The sequence below is a fragment of the Bactrocera neohumeralis genome, chromosome 5, assembly GCF_024586455.1.
Source record: "Bactrocera neohumeralis isolate Rockhampton chromosome 5, APGP_CSIRO_Bneo_wtdbg2-racon-allhic-juicebox.fasta_v2, whole genome shotgun sequence".
Lineage (NCBI taxonomy): Eukaryota > Metazoa > Arthropoda > Insecta > Diptera > Tephritidae > Bactrocera > Bactrocera neohumeralis.
The window spans coordinates 13,045,995-13,059,468 of NC_065922.1; the positions used below are offsets into that span (position 1 = coordinate 13,045,995).

At 31.9% G+C, this 13,474-nt stretch overlaps 1 protein-coding gene across 2 annotated transcripts in view; it reads left to right on the top strand.

Moving 5' to 3' along the window:
- The first annotated feature begins 2,148 nt into the window (after window positions 1-2,148).
- The window catches only part of LOC126758516 (mast/stem cell growth factor receptor Kit), a 51,850-nt gene continuing 40,524 nt past the window's right edge, over window positions 2,149-13,474 (top strand). For both annotated transcript variants that reach the window (XM_050472804.1, XM_050472805.1), the window contains exon 1: window positions 2,149-2,314. The gene's annotated coding sequence lies outside the window, so the exon portion shown is untranslated. The remainder of the gene's footprint in view (window positions 2,315-13,474) is intronic.

Sequence of the window (13,474 nt, forward strand, 5' to 3'; positions counted from 1 at the left end):
GATAAAGTATAGAAGAATAGGTGGGAGAGGAACTCGTTGTTAACCCAAAATACTTCGAACAATTTCGTTTGCATCATCGATGTGCTGAGATCAAAAAGTTCAAAACTAAATCTATCACATTAAAACAGATTTATAACTAACAAAGAATCTGGTGATTATCTTGTATAGCCGAAACACATATGACATCAAGGCGCTTAAGAAAACAGTTCTAGTCCTTCTGCACGGTAGCATATGTATGTATAGCAGGAGTTGCAAAATAAATACGTCCAAACAATTCACTATTCTGCAATCTTTTCGAGTATATCGTACGGTACAACGATAATTTCAGAACGACCACCTGCCTTGAACTATGCAAAGGTTCGAGGATGAATGGTGTTGGTAGAGTTCAGTCTGGAAGTATGGTTGGCTGGTGTCATCTTTAATTGACATCAAATGTTTTGAATACTGAATGAGTTGATTTACAGAGTGAGATGGTGAGTAATCTTATTAAAACCAGGAAATCTTTTCCACGTATTTATTCACAGTTATAATGAGTGCAAATAAATGGGTATCAATTTCCGTCGGCTTCTTCGTTTTATTTTAAAAAATATTGACAGGGCTCTACGATCTTAACTCTCATTGGTTGGTTGTTGTCGTTGTAGCGGAAGAACTCTGCCGAGCTGACAGTACTTGATAGGAAAAAGAATCCGGGTCCGTTACGGTTACGTAGACCCGACTATCGTGGGAAGGACAATTGGATGGTCATAAATCGCACTCCATTGAACTCTAATGAAGTTTTTATTCACAAAAAACGGTAATTTTTTCAACAGACAGTATGTAATAGGTCTTAGGGAATTTAAAAAATTTCCTAATCAAAAACCATACAGTGACTTTATAGTTTAGGGAAAGCTTTTTGTAGAGTGAAGCACTCGAACGTCAGTAATATTTTCAATTTGCTGAACACCGCCGCTTATTTTTCAATTCAGAGAGAAGAACAAGCATAATAGGCGAAAGTTTCGCGCTCTTCAGAGCTTTTAACGCTGGGCTGCATTTGCTAGTATTTATCGAAAAAATCGAAACTGTACTAATTTTCGTACCGTTAGACAAAAACCAGTGCAACAATTTTAACTTCAAAATCAATTTATAGACTGAGGTTAAATAATGACATAAAATTGAAAAATTCCCACGAAATTTGTCAAAATATAACAATTAAATTACAGTCTAACTGCAAGTCATGCGATTTATACTACAACAAAGCTACACAGGTCGATATAGGTTAAATGCTTTTAAATAAAAAGTGGAAAAAATTTCTTAATAATTGATTTGTCAGTCAAATGTGCTAAACTCAGGCGTTCTCTTCTGCGCATATGACGTCACGTGCTGGCCTGCGTTGGCACAAAGCTTCGATAGCACGCACACAGCACAACATTTATCGGCGCAATTGTAAAGAGAACCGCTTCGGCGCCGAGCTTTTATGACTGTCAATCAATTTGGCGGCTCGCTGCCAACCAACAAAAGTCTCAATGCGACAGAAGTTCGAAGGCATTCAAACGTGCGGAACGTGTATTACGGCGAAAGTGGAAAAGTGGAAAAGCGGAAACGGAAAACAAATTTAAAAACTAACTGTGTAAATAAATAAGCGTATGTAGGCGCATGAGAAGTCAGAAAAAAAAAACAAATGGATATATTTAAGTGTGTGGATAATGGCATAAATATAGTGTCTAAGTGGCCCTTAGACAAAGTGTGTTAATAGCGAAGTAAACAAACGCTCGTTTCTGTGCGCGTTGGCGTGTCTGTTTGGCTAACGTGTGAATTGGCAAAGAATGCTGGATGACGAGAATCATCAAGTGGCAGTGCGAAAAGGAAAATGAGCGTTTCTTAGTGTGTTTACAACGATTATGTGCGTAATCTATGTAACTGCGGGGGGTAGTGTGACAAATACGAGTAAATAAAAATAAAATCGAAATAACTGCGGGAGTGCAGGAGAGAATTTATTTGCAGATTTAATTAATAGTTGGTTGTAAAAAAAAATATGTATGTATGTACATACATACATATGTATAAATAAAGATACATAATAATAATAAATAAAAAATAATAATAATAAATAAAAAATAATACTAAATATAAATAAATTAAAGTATTAAAGCGTGACATTTTTAAGTGTGAGATTTTTTTATTGAAAAAAATTAGGAAAATTATACAAAAATTGCATGCATTATGCAACAGTGATTTTTAAAGCTTAAATTCAGTAAAACTGTGCAAAAACATGACTTTTTAATAATTGTTGCTTCAAAATATTTCAAGAAATGATCATCCGAATGGATTTATGCGAGTGAGTACAAATTTTTATACATATGTACATATATATATGTAAAATAACGTTTTGTTACGAGAATTAAAAATTAGGTATTTTTTGCGGATTTTTCAAATAATAATAATTTTAAAATATTTCAAAGTAATCTAAAAACATTTTTTTTTGTTTTTTGAAAAATTTTAAAATTATTATTCAGCAAAAAGACCAACACAAAAATAACAAAAAAAATTTATTTAATAAAAATTATTATTATTTTATAAAATTATTTAATAATTTTTTTTTGTTATTTTTGTATTTTAATTAATAAATATTTTTATTAAAAATGATTAAAAAAATGAGTATTTTTATTATAAAAAAAATTATTTAATAAAAATTATTATTATTTTATAAAATTATTTAATATTTTTTTTGTTATTTTTTATTTTAATTAATGAATATTTTTATTAAACAAATTATTTAATATTATTATTTAATAAAATTATTATTATTTTTTTTAATTATTTATAATATTTTTTTTTGTTATTTTTATGTTGGTATTTTTGCTGAATAATAATTTTAAATTTTTCCAAAAAATAAAAAATATGTTTTTAAATTTTATTATAATAAAATATTTATATTAATGTTTTTATTTATTTTTTCACACAAATACTTTTACCACAAAAATTTATCAGAAATATATACATACATATGTACATACATATATAAAATAGTAAAAAAATGGAAAATGAATATTTATAACCTGCAAACTGCCATATTTATATAACTACCTAATTACTACCAGCTACACCTACAACTGCTGGATATAATACAATACGTAAATGTACATACATACATACAAGTACTTGTATAACTATATGGAATTTTATTTTCGAATTGTCGAAAACATGGTTATTCTTCTTCGTTCTGTGCTGTGTTAAGAAAGGCGCAAATATTTTAATATCAGTTTCCTTACCAACGGCTAGGTATTTTTTCTAAATCGAAATGCAATCATTCACGCTAACTTAAAAGCACAAAGATAAGATAGCAATGCCGCCAGGCGCTGTAGTAAGCAACATGGCAAAGAAAACAAAAAGTAATCGATTCGTTTACTTAAATAAATACTTCAAAGTGGTAAATTGATATTTACAACAAGCTAAAATACAGATAAATTTATGAATATGTACATATATGCAAGTGTATATGTAAGCGTACCGAAAAGGGGGTCGGTTAAGAGTCTTCGAACCCCATTGGAAATATTGTTGCATATGCTGACTATATGCTAGGAAGCATCTTGTGTGTTGAATTTTTGATTTTGAAATTTAAAGTTGACTAACTATTTACTGAACTATTTTACTGATACTGTGGTGCTAAAAGTCTATAGAAGGCTATAAATACTAAACTTCGTTTTCATCAATTTATTTTTATGTACTAAATTCTACAGTAAAATATGTTAAAATTTAATATTTCACGTTTTCTTATACTAAAAACGTATAAGAAATAATATTTAAAACTTTTCTGTTTTAATTTTTTCTTTAGGTGGCAACTCTATTATAAAATATATTGAAATTAAGCACTTATCGTAAAGCCATAAAAGCTTACTTAAAGGTTTTACTTTTGTTTTTCCCCATGTTTTTCAATAGGTGGCAACTCTTTCTAAAAATAAAATGTGTATGCCTCAATTCATAGTTTTCTTAATAGTTTCTTACGTCAAAACTTTAAAAATACTAAAATTTTGTTTAAAAAATATATTATACATTTTTTCTATAAGTGGCAATTCTATTTCAAAGTATTTACATATGTATGTATGTATTTAAAATTACTAAAAAACGTTAAAATTTGCATTTTTTTGTCTAAACTTTAAGCACATAATAAATTTTTTCGGTAAGTGGCAGCTCTATTTCAAAATATTTACATACATTTAAAGTTTCTAAAACGCTTTAAAATTTTCATGAAATTTTTGTTTGACAAAACTTTAAAATCATTGTTGTTTTTTACCTCAAGTGGCAACTTTTTTTCAAAATATTTAAGCTTTAAAATTTTCATAAAATTTTTGTTGGTCAAAACTTTTCAAATATTATAAAAAAAAATATAATAGAGTGGCAACTCTATTTCCAAATATTTACTTATTCAAAATTTCTAAAAAGCTTTAAAGGTTTAATAAGTAAAAGCTTAATGTTTGTCACAACTTTACAGACATTATAATTTTTTTCTATAAGTGGCAACTCTGTTTCAAAATATGTATGTGTTTAAAATTTCTTTAAATTCTTCATAAATAAGTTTTTATTCTTAGGCGGTTTATTTTTGTCAACACTTTAAAAATACTATAAATTTTTTTATGAGTGGCAACACCTTTTCAAAATATTTATGTTTTTAAAATTTCTAAAAAGCTTTACAATTTTCATAAAATTTTTGTTTCTCCCAACTTTAAAAATGTTATAAATTATTTCTACAAGTGGCAACTCTATTTCCAAATTTTTTTCTGTATTTAATATTTCTAAAAAACTTTAAAATTTGCATAAATAAATTTTTAATTTTACATGGCTTATGTTTGTTCAAACTTTAAAAATATTATAAATTTTCTTTATAGGTGGCAACTCTATTTGGAAATAATTATGTATTTAATATTTCTAAAAAACTTAAAAAAAATCTTAAATAAATTTTTAACCTTATATGCTTTGTGTTTGTCACAACAAGTGGCAACTCTATTTTAAAATTTTTATATAATTATGTCTTCTAAAAAAAAACGGAAAATATTTTTAAACGAATGCACAAATTTTGAAACATTTTTCATATAAATTGTATCCTTAAGTGGCAACTCTACTCCCAAACATGTATAAATTTAAAATATCTGGAAAAGTTGCGAACAAATTTAAAAAACTGCGATTCAACACACATTTTCTATATATACTTTAATCTGTATAACTTTAATCGATGAGTGGCAACTCTACTTCAAAATATTTTTAAATCTCCAGTATTCTGTCTGGTATACATTCATATTATATCACTTTAAGTATTGTTTCCAACGAAAATACATGCATACATAAAGTAAAGCCATAAATGTTCCTCCCTCAAAATTTGCTAACGTTGTATTATCATTTGCGATATTGTTCAATAAATTCTTATTTGATTATTTGCCATTTTTTATTTAGAACTGTTACTTTATTTCTAAAAAAGATAAAAAAAACTCTGTGAACAAAGCAAAGTTTTTAGTCATATGACTTCACGCTTTTGTGGGTATTTATACGGTGATATCAAAAGGTAGCCTTTCGGACTTAAATCGCCGCCAAATGACATTGTCAAGGCAAAAATACTTAATAAAGTTCGACATTACCTGCTTGTGGTAATCATTACTTCGAAATGTTTATCAATGTTTCTTATACGCCGTGGACTTCGAGCTTTTCGTCTGCTGAGCGAACAAAGCGGTTTAAAGATAACACACGCCATTAAAGCACAGACATTTCTTTTAATTAAAAAATTACGGAGATATGTTGTCCGATTTTGTTGTCACACTTTTTATGTTGCTTGTAAAATTTAACTTCCCAATAGAGCAATGACCGAACTGAGTTTTATAAAGCCAATTTCGGTGTATTTGTGGAGCTTTCTAACATAAAATAAAGTGCGCACATCAGTATTTTCTTAACAGTGCAGGCGTGTTAAAAATTTTAGAAGGGGCTATAGTTTTTTTCTTCATACAATCAAGTTATGACCAAGGAAATTATACTGAGAGGAACTGGAGAGAAGTAGGACTTCTGTTTTGAATTAGATTTTGCTCTTAAATGTTATTATTATTTTGTAAGCGAGTAGCAAGAGAACAAGCAACTCGGTAAAAAAAAAAATGTTTAAAGGATTCAACGACACTCTTAGCATATCAGCTGTCAAATAGATTAATTTTTTGTTCGTTTTTAGATATTTTGAGAGATTACGACTGCGAATTCTTGAAAATTCTTTTATTTTAATTTTGTTTCATGAAAAATTGAAGTCGCTTAGTTTTTAATTAACTTCCTTAAACTACAAAAATTGTCATTTTGTGTTGTTGATTAACTCAATTATTAGAGAGTAGTTTCTGTGTCTGTGGACTCTTAAGAAACAAGTCTAAAGCATTCTAAAACAAATCTGGGAAAGTACGCTCCTGCATATTTAATGAAGTGAACTTGAAAATACATGCAAGTGCAATATTGAGAGTGTCGTGATCTCTATCATCATATATTATGATATTTCGACGATTGCCTTTGATTTCGGCATTGACAGCCCTAGTGTTGGAATCGGGCAACTCACAACTTTTTCGTAAAGTTTGACTTTTTTGATATTACACATACTCAGAAAGTTTTGAAAAAAGCGGTATTTGTGTGGTTCACAGTAACTTAAAATATTCATCTCGGCCGAAAAACGGATTTAAATCGTGAAACTTTTTTCGTGCATTAACTCAGCAACAGTGCTTCAATAAAATTAATTCAATTTCTGGAGATAAAACTCCATCATAGGCCAGCGTTTATTGATGGTATGGTGAATTCAATCGAGGTCGTAGATCACTACAAAATGAATTTCGTGAAGGTCGTCCAAAGTTGTTGTTCTGGATTGATGCAAAGCAATATTGCCGTCATTGCCATTGGAGCTATGATTGAGACAGCTGTAGGCAGTAGTGGGACCAGCATACAATTTGGTAAAAAAAATTCACGTTAGATCCCAACACAGTTCGTCAGTCGCTCACTAAACGTTCCGTGTCGATTAATCGAGAGAAATGTAAAAAAAATACGAAAGCGGTGTCTCGAAACACGTCATGACATCGCGACAGAAAATGAAAAAGGATTTACGCGTTTGAGCCCGAAAGTAAACAGGGTTTTGAGATGAGCTGAATCCAACAAAAGTTATTTGTACACGAAGCACATCCAAGCAAATTGTGGCCTTTTTTTTGGAACTGGAGATGTCGAACAATACAACTAGAACAGCGCAAAACGAGTTCTTACACATCGGCTGAAACAACTGCATTTTTGAGCACTCAAAACATTGATTAGACGAGTCATCCACCGTATAGTCCTGTCTTGATACCGAATGACTTATTTTTATTCTCGTAAAAAATGTTAGCTAATAGGCCAACGTTTGTCCACACCTAAAGAGCCGGTTGATGCTTTCAGAACACACGTTTTGGAGATATCTCAACCAGTAAAGCAAAAGTGCTTCGAGATTTGGTTCAAAAGTATGCAAAGCAAAAAAATTATAATAATATCGAAATATAAAAAGCAACTCTCGTATAAAGCTGGAAAGTGAGTGTCCGATCTCTGGCGCTTAGCACTGGATCGAAAGGTTGGGTGTCATCAAAATGTATGTATTTATATTCATCACACGAATTCCGGAGAAAACTCCACAAGGACACAGTTTATAAATTGAAAAAGATGCCCTGTTGGAAATCTGTATATAAGAGTAAATATGAATGGTAAATTTCTTGTTAGATGCTTGTCTGGCCCGCTTTTCTTTATTTTTCAGTTTTTAGTTAGTTGGTTCCGACAATGGTAGGATCTGATGGGTTTGAAACTGTATCTGCACTGATGATGGGTTTCATTGGAAGCTTTTTTATGCTAGATATACACTTAAGAATTTGCCATTGGCTGCCGCGATACATCGGCTATTGGCAATAAATATTTTTGATGTTACAGAGGCCGAGTTCGCGAACTAACAGTTCTAACCTCACCCTCTTGGGTTAACTTCGGGATATAACTAATGCAAATAAATGCTAAATTGTTAGAGCTTTTTCGAAGTTTACTAGATCCAACTGACCTGTTACCATTTCCTAACATGCGAAAACTTTCTTTAATATAATTTTTTTTCTTTTCTGTGCCAGCTATGCCGGACTTAGTCGTAATTGCTTGATATTATTCTAACTTATGTGCCATATATTGTCATATATACTATCTTTTACATATGCATACATATATGGTATATGATAAAAAGGTGTGTGTGTAAAAAAGTTTAGTACTTAAGATTACATAATACATTAAGGACGTGTCTTTGGTCCGCTAAGTCGTGGTAAACTGCATTTATCGCATTACATTAAGTTTGATATTGTGTGGCATCGGAAGCGAAAGAGCGGACAACGGCGATATGTACACATTTTTCATCATAAATCATAATGACAACAGAGAAAACATACAAAACAAAAGAAAAATAATCAACAATTAAGCAGATAGCTGCTGTACAGCGGTGACCAGCTTATTAGTGCAATTTTATTTCATATTACCTTTATACGAATGCGAATATTGTTGTTGGAAATGTAATTTCTTGTTTTAAAGGCAAAAGGCTTTCAAATGTTGGCCGCGGCTACGTCTCAGAAGATTCATCCGTAGAGTCCAATTTTCGATGACTTGTTCAAGCATTTCGTCTGGTAAGTAACGCGTGATGTTTTGTTCCATGGCCTCAATTAAAGCAAGATTGTTCGCATAGACTCTAGACTTTACATATCTTAATAGGAAAAAGTTTAACAGTGTGATATCACACGATCTTGGTGGCCAATCGACCGGCCGGTGAAATTATCTGCTCACCGAAGTGTTCTCTCAATAAATCCATTGATTGATGCGATGTGTGGGAAGTGGCGTCATTTAGTTGAAGCCAAATGTCACCGAGATCATGAGCTTTAATTTCTGGCATATTTCTGGCATCAAAAAGACGGTTATCATGGCGCGATACGGCCGCTATTGACGGTTACGTTCTCACCGGCATCATTTTTGAAGAAATATGGACTATGGATTCCACTGGCCCACAAACCACACCAAATCGTTGTTTTCTTCTGGATAAAATGGCAGCACTTGAATCTCTTCTGGTTGCTCTACGTCCCATATGTGGGAATTTTGATTGTTTACATATGGTACCCATTGATCCAGAAATGAGCCTCATCACTGAACAAAATTTGGCTCGAAAACGTCAAATCTTCCTGGAACTTTTCAAGAGCCCACAGAGCGAAGCGATGTCGCTTGGGAAGGTCGAGAGGCTTCAGTTCTTGCACAAGCTGTATTTTGTAAGCTTTCAATTTAAGATCTCGACGTAAAATGTGCCAAGTCGTTCCATACTTCAAACCGAGTTACTGTGAACGGCGCCGAATCGACTTTTCGCAGTCTTCGTGAACACTCTTAGCTACGGCTGCTATATTTTCTTTACTATTCGGTGCGAAACGTGGTATATTCGATCGAATATTATCCAATAATGAATGCTGGGTCTCAAGATGTGTAATGGTCTTGCGAATAGTATGCTCAGTACGGCGATTATATTGACCAAAAGTTGAGCGAAGCGCGCGAAACACATTCTATAAAGAACGTGAAGTTTCGTAATAAAGTTGAACGATTTGTAAACGTGGTTCTATCCATGATGAAATGCCAAACAATACTGCACAAAAATAAGATGACAGCTTGACACGACTCACGCTTGAACCGTCTAAAGAAGGCTATTGAAAAAAGTACCTCTACTTGGATCACCCGTTAAAACTGGTATAAAAACTGTAAAACCAAACAACACGGTATTGATCATAGTATTTATGTTACTTTTTTGAGATATCCGCATACTCTCTCCTAACGAAATCAACTCACTAACCTTCTTGTTGTCTTTGCCATGTACAATTATGAAGGAGAGAGCAGCGCATAAAGAGTGGGAGTAGTGAAATGACGAATCGATGATAGCTATTGTCTATCGATCGCCATCAAATCGCTTAAGGAAATTATTAAATTATTTTTATTGTAATTTTTATTATTTTGCGATACCTATTTTCGACAAAAAATGCTATATAATTTTACTTTCGACAATAAAACATTTTTTTTTTACAAAAATTAAATTTTTTATGAAATAAATTTTATTATTTGAGAAGCAATTTGCTCACGGACCAGCCTTTGCTTACCAAATTAATTGAAGTTGGAGCAATTGTAGTCACACAAGGCATATTTGTCAACACAAATCACAATCTAAAAGTTAAACTACAGACCACACACGCCTACATACTTATATACATACATACAAACATATGTATCTAGACGCATAGTGCCGATTACAGATAGACACACATATGCATATGTATGTATTTTCATTATCTATTATTTACGACCCTTTATAAATTTCATGGAACAAAAACACATATGGTTCATTTAACTATTTACATACCTATTTATTTATGTATGGCTGAATGTATGTATGTACATATGTATGTATGCACATGTAAATATGTGGTAAAAACAATAATTAGAAGTCCGTGTATTGTTTTTAAACTGGCCAAATGCGCGTCTTCGCCTCCACGCATGAGTACGTGTGTGTGTGTGTGTGCGTGTGGGTGTATATGTGTTTGACACTTATTTGGTTCGTGGTCTATAAAATGACTTTATAGTCGAAAATTTCTGCGAAAACCACCTACAATTTAATTTTTATTACATTTACATAGCTTGACACACAATTGGAAAATGGTTAATAATAACACAATTACTAATTTGTTGTACATGAACAAACACATGTTTCCGACAATATCATTGCGCCCATTTATCATACAAAGCTATCAATAAATGCTCAATAAATAAACAGATTCCACCAATAAACTCGTGTGTAAACATGTTTCGCGAATGTTACCGTTCACTGCACGAAAGTCAATTGCACACAAAAACACTCGTAAGAGAGGGTTGGGAACTTGGGTGGCACGGAAACCCGCTAACGCAAGGAAAAGTGGCAAATTAAGGGTTTTCGAATGTGAAGAGTGTCATCACCAACATAACTGTAGATATATGAAAAATTATTTGCTTTGAGAGAATAAACACAATTTGCAACAGCAGATAATTAACTAAATTTGTATGCATACAGGGTGTGTCAACCATGCAAATACGTCATTATGCAAATATTGTAACAATTGACTGGAGTAAAGAGACCTTTTAAAAAGTTAATTTTAAGTTAGGCTGTATTGTTCTTATCTGAATAGCTTTTAAGTTGCGACAAAGTTGTGTTAATCGCTGCTTGTGGCAATGATGCGCCAATGTACTGTTTAATGGGCTGCTCAATTGAAAGCGTTGTTGAAAAATGTTGTTTGAAGTGGATGAGGGATATCTTGATAGCAAGTGAAGCAAAATGAAAGAGCGTTTAAGCACTCGTAGGCTTTTACATAGAACTTTTCCATATAAATAGTTGATTTTAATGAGTCAGTTTGCATGGCAGCTATATGCTATAGTGGTTCGATCTGAACAATATATTTGGAGATTGTTGCGTTATCTTGAACAATTGTCTATGCCAAATTTTGAGAAGATATCTCGTCAAATAAACAAGTTTTTCATATAATAACTTGATTTTGATCGGTCAGTTTGTATGACAGCTATATGCTATAGTGGTCCGATTTCAACAATATGTTTAGAGATTGTCGCGTTGTCTTATGCAATTATCTATGCCGAATTTCATGAAGATAATTTGTCAAATAAAAAAGTATTCTTTAAAAGTATTTGATTTTTAATTTTTGGTTTTTTCGAGGATCGTAGCTTTGCTTTAGACAATAATCTGTACCATATTTCATGAAGATAATTTGTTGAATAAAAAAGTTTTCAATACAAGAACTTGATTTTTATGGGTCAGTTTGTATGACAGCTATATGCTATAGTGATCCGATCTGAACGATAACTTCGGATATAATAGCGTAAGCTGCGAGAACAATCAGTACATAATTTTGTGATAAAATCTCGCCAAATAAAAAAGTTTTCTTTAAAAATACTTGATTTTGATAATTTTTTTGGCCAGTTGTATGGCAGCTATATGTTATATATTACTTTTTTCGCGGATCGTATATGATAATGATGAAGATAATTTGTTGAAAAAAAAGGTTTTCAATACGATACTTGACTTTTGATCGGTCAGTTTGTATGACAGCTATATGCATTTTATAGTCCGATCCGATCTTGAAAGTTTTTTGTATCTCTTTGAAAATTATCTATGCCAAATTTCATCAAATTGTTTTGTAAAAAAAAAGCTGTAAGTTTTCCTTGGCTCCATAGAATGAACTTGACGCAATTGTTTTGACCGGTCAGTTTGTATGACAGCTATAAGCCATAGTTGTCCAATATCGACGGTTCCGACAAATAATCAGTCTTTTGGCGAGAAAAAAATATGTACATAATTTCAGATCGATATCTCGAAAACTGAGCGACCAGTTCGCGTACATACAGAGAGACGGCCATGGCTAAATTGACTTAGCCTGCTGTTGATTTACGTATAAATTTTTTAAGTCTCCGATGTTTCCTTCGAGGTCTTACAAACTTGATATACCCAGTTTCGTGTATAACAAACACTTTGTTGTATGTAATCTTAAAGTCATATATTTTACTATAATCCCCCCCAAAAATTCTCTTGGCACACGCCAGTGTCGCATGCGTACGCAATCAATATATATTTATACGCGCATACAGAGATTTACGTATTTTGACATATGTCTGATAGTCATTCCGTAAGCACTAAATACCACTTTGCTCGTTTATCTCTTCACTTTTGATAAAAGAATCAATGTTGACGGCGGGTTCAATTGATGGTTAAGACTATAATTATAATCAGGACAGCTGTCATTGTTTTACTCTCTATAACGTACAGCAAGCATTTAAGTGATTTTTTTCCAACACTGGGAACTACAATTAATGCCACGTGCCTGATTTTCGTTAATTAAATATAAAGTCCTTTAATAAATATAATTTTTATTATAAAGACTTTTTTATTGCAAAGAAATGGCAGCTTGATATGAGTGAAGAAAGGCGAAAATTTGTGAAAAAATAATAAAGAATTATAAAAATTTTAATTATAGCCGCGAAAGTACGTAATTTTGCTATATTTAATTGCAAGCTTAGCATTTTTGTTTTCATAACACATTTCTACATTGCTGAAATATCAATAAAAGTGAGCTGAAATACTTCTTCGTCCAACTTTTATATTTGTATATTATTCTAACAGCCACATGTTGCGCCAAATTACATGCACACACATACATACAAAAATTGCGTGTGAACCGTGGGCGGAAGCAATAGCCGGAATGGCTGTCATGAAGTTTCATCATTTATCATTTCGATTTCGCTTTTTATAGCGATAGCCACCAAAGGCTGATCGAACGGATTCAATTAAAATAAGGACGTACACATGCATGCATATATTTTTATATACCAACAATCATACATATGTACATATGTATGTATGTATGTTAGCAATATTTGACAGCAG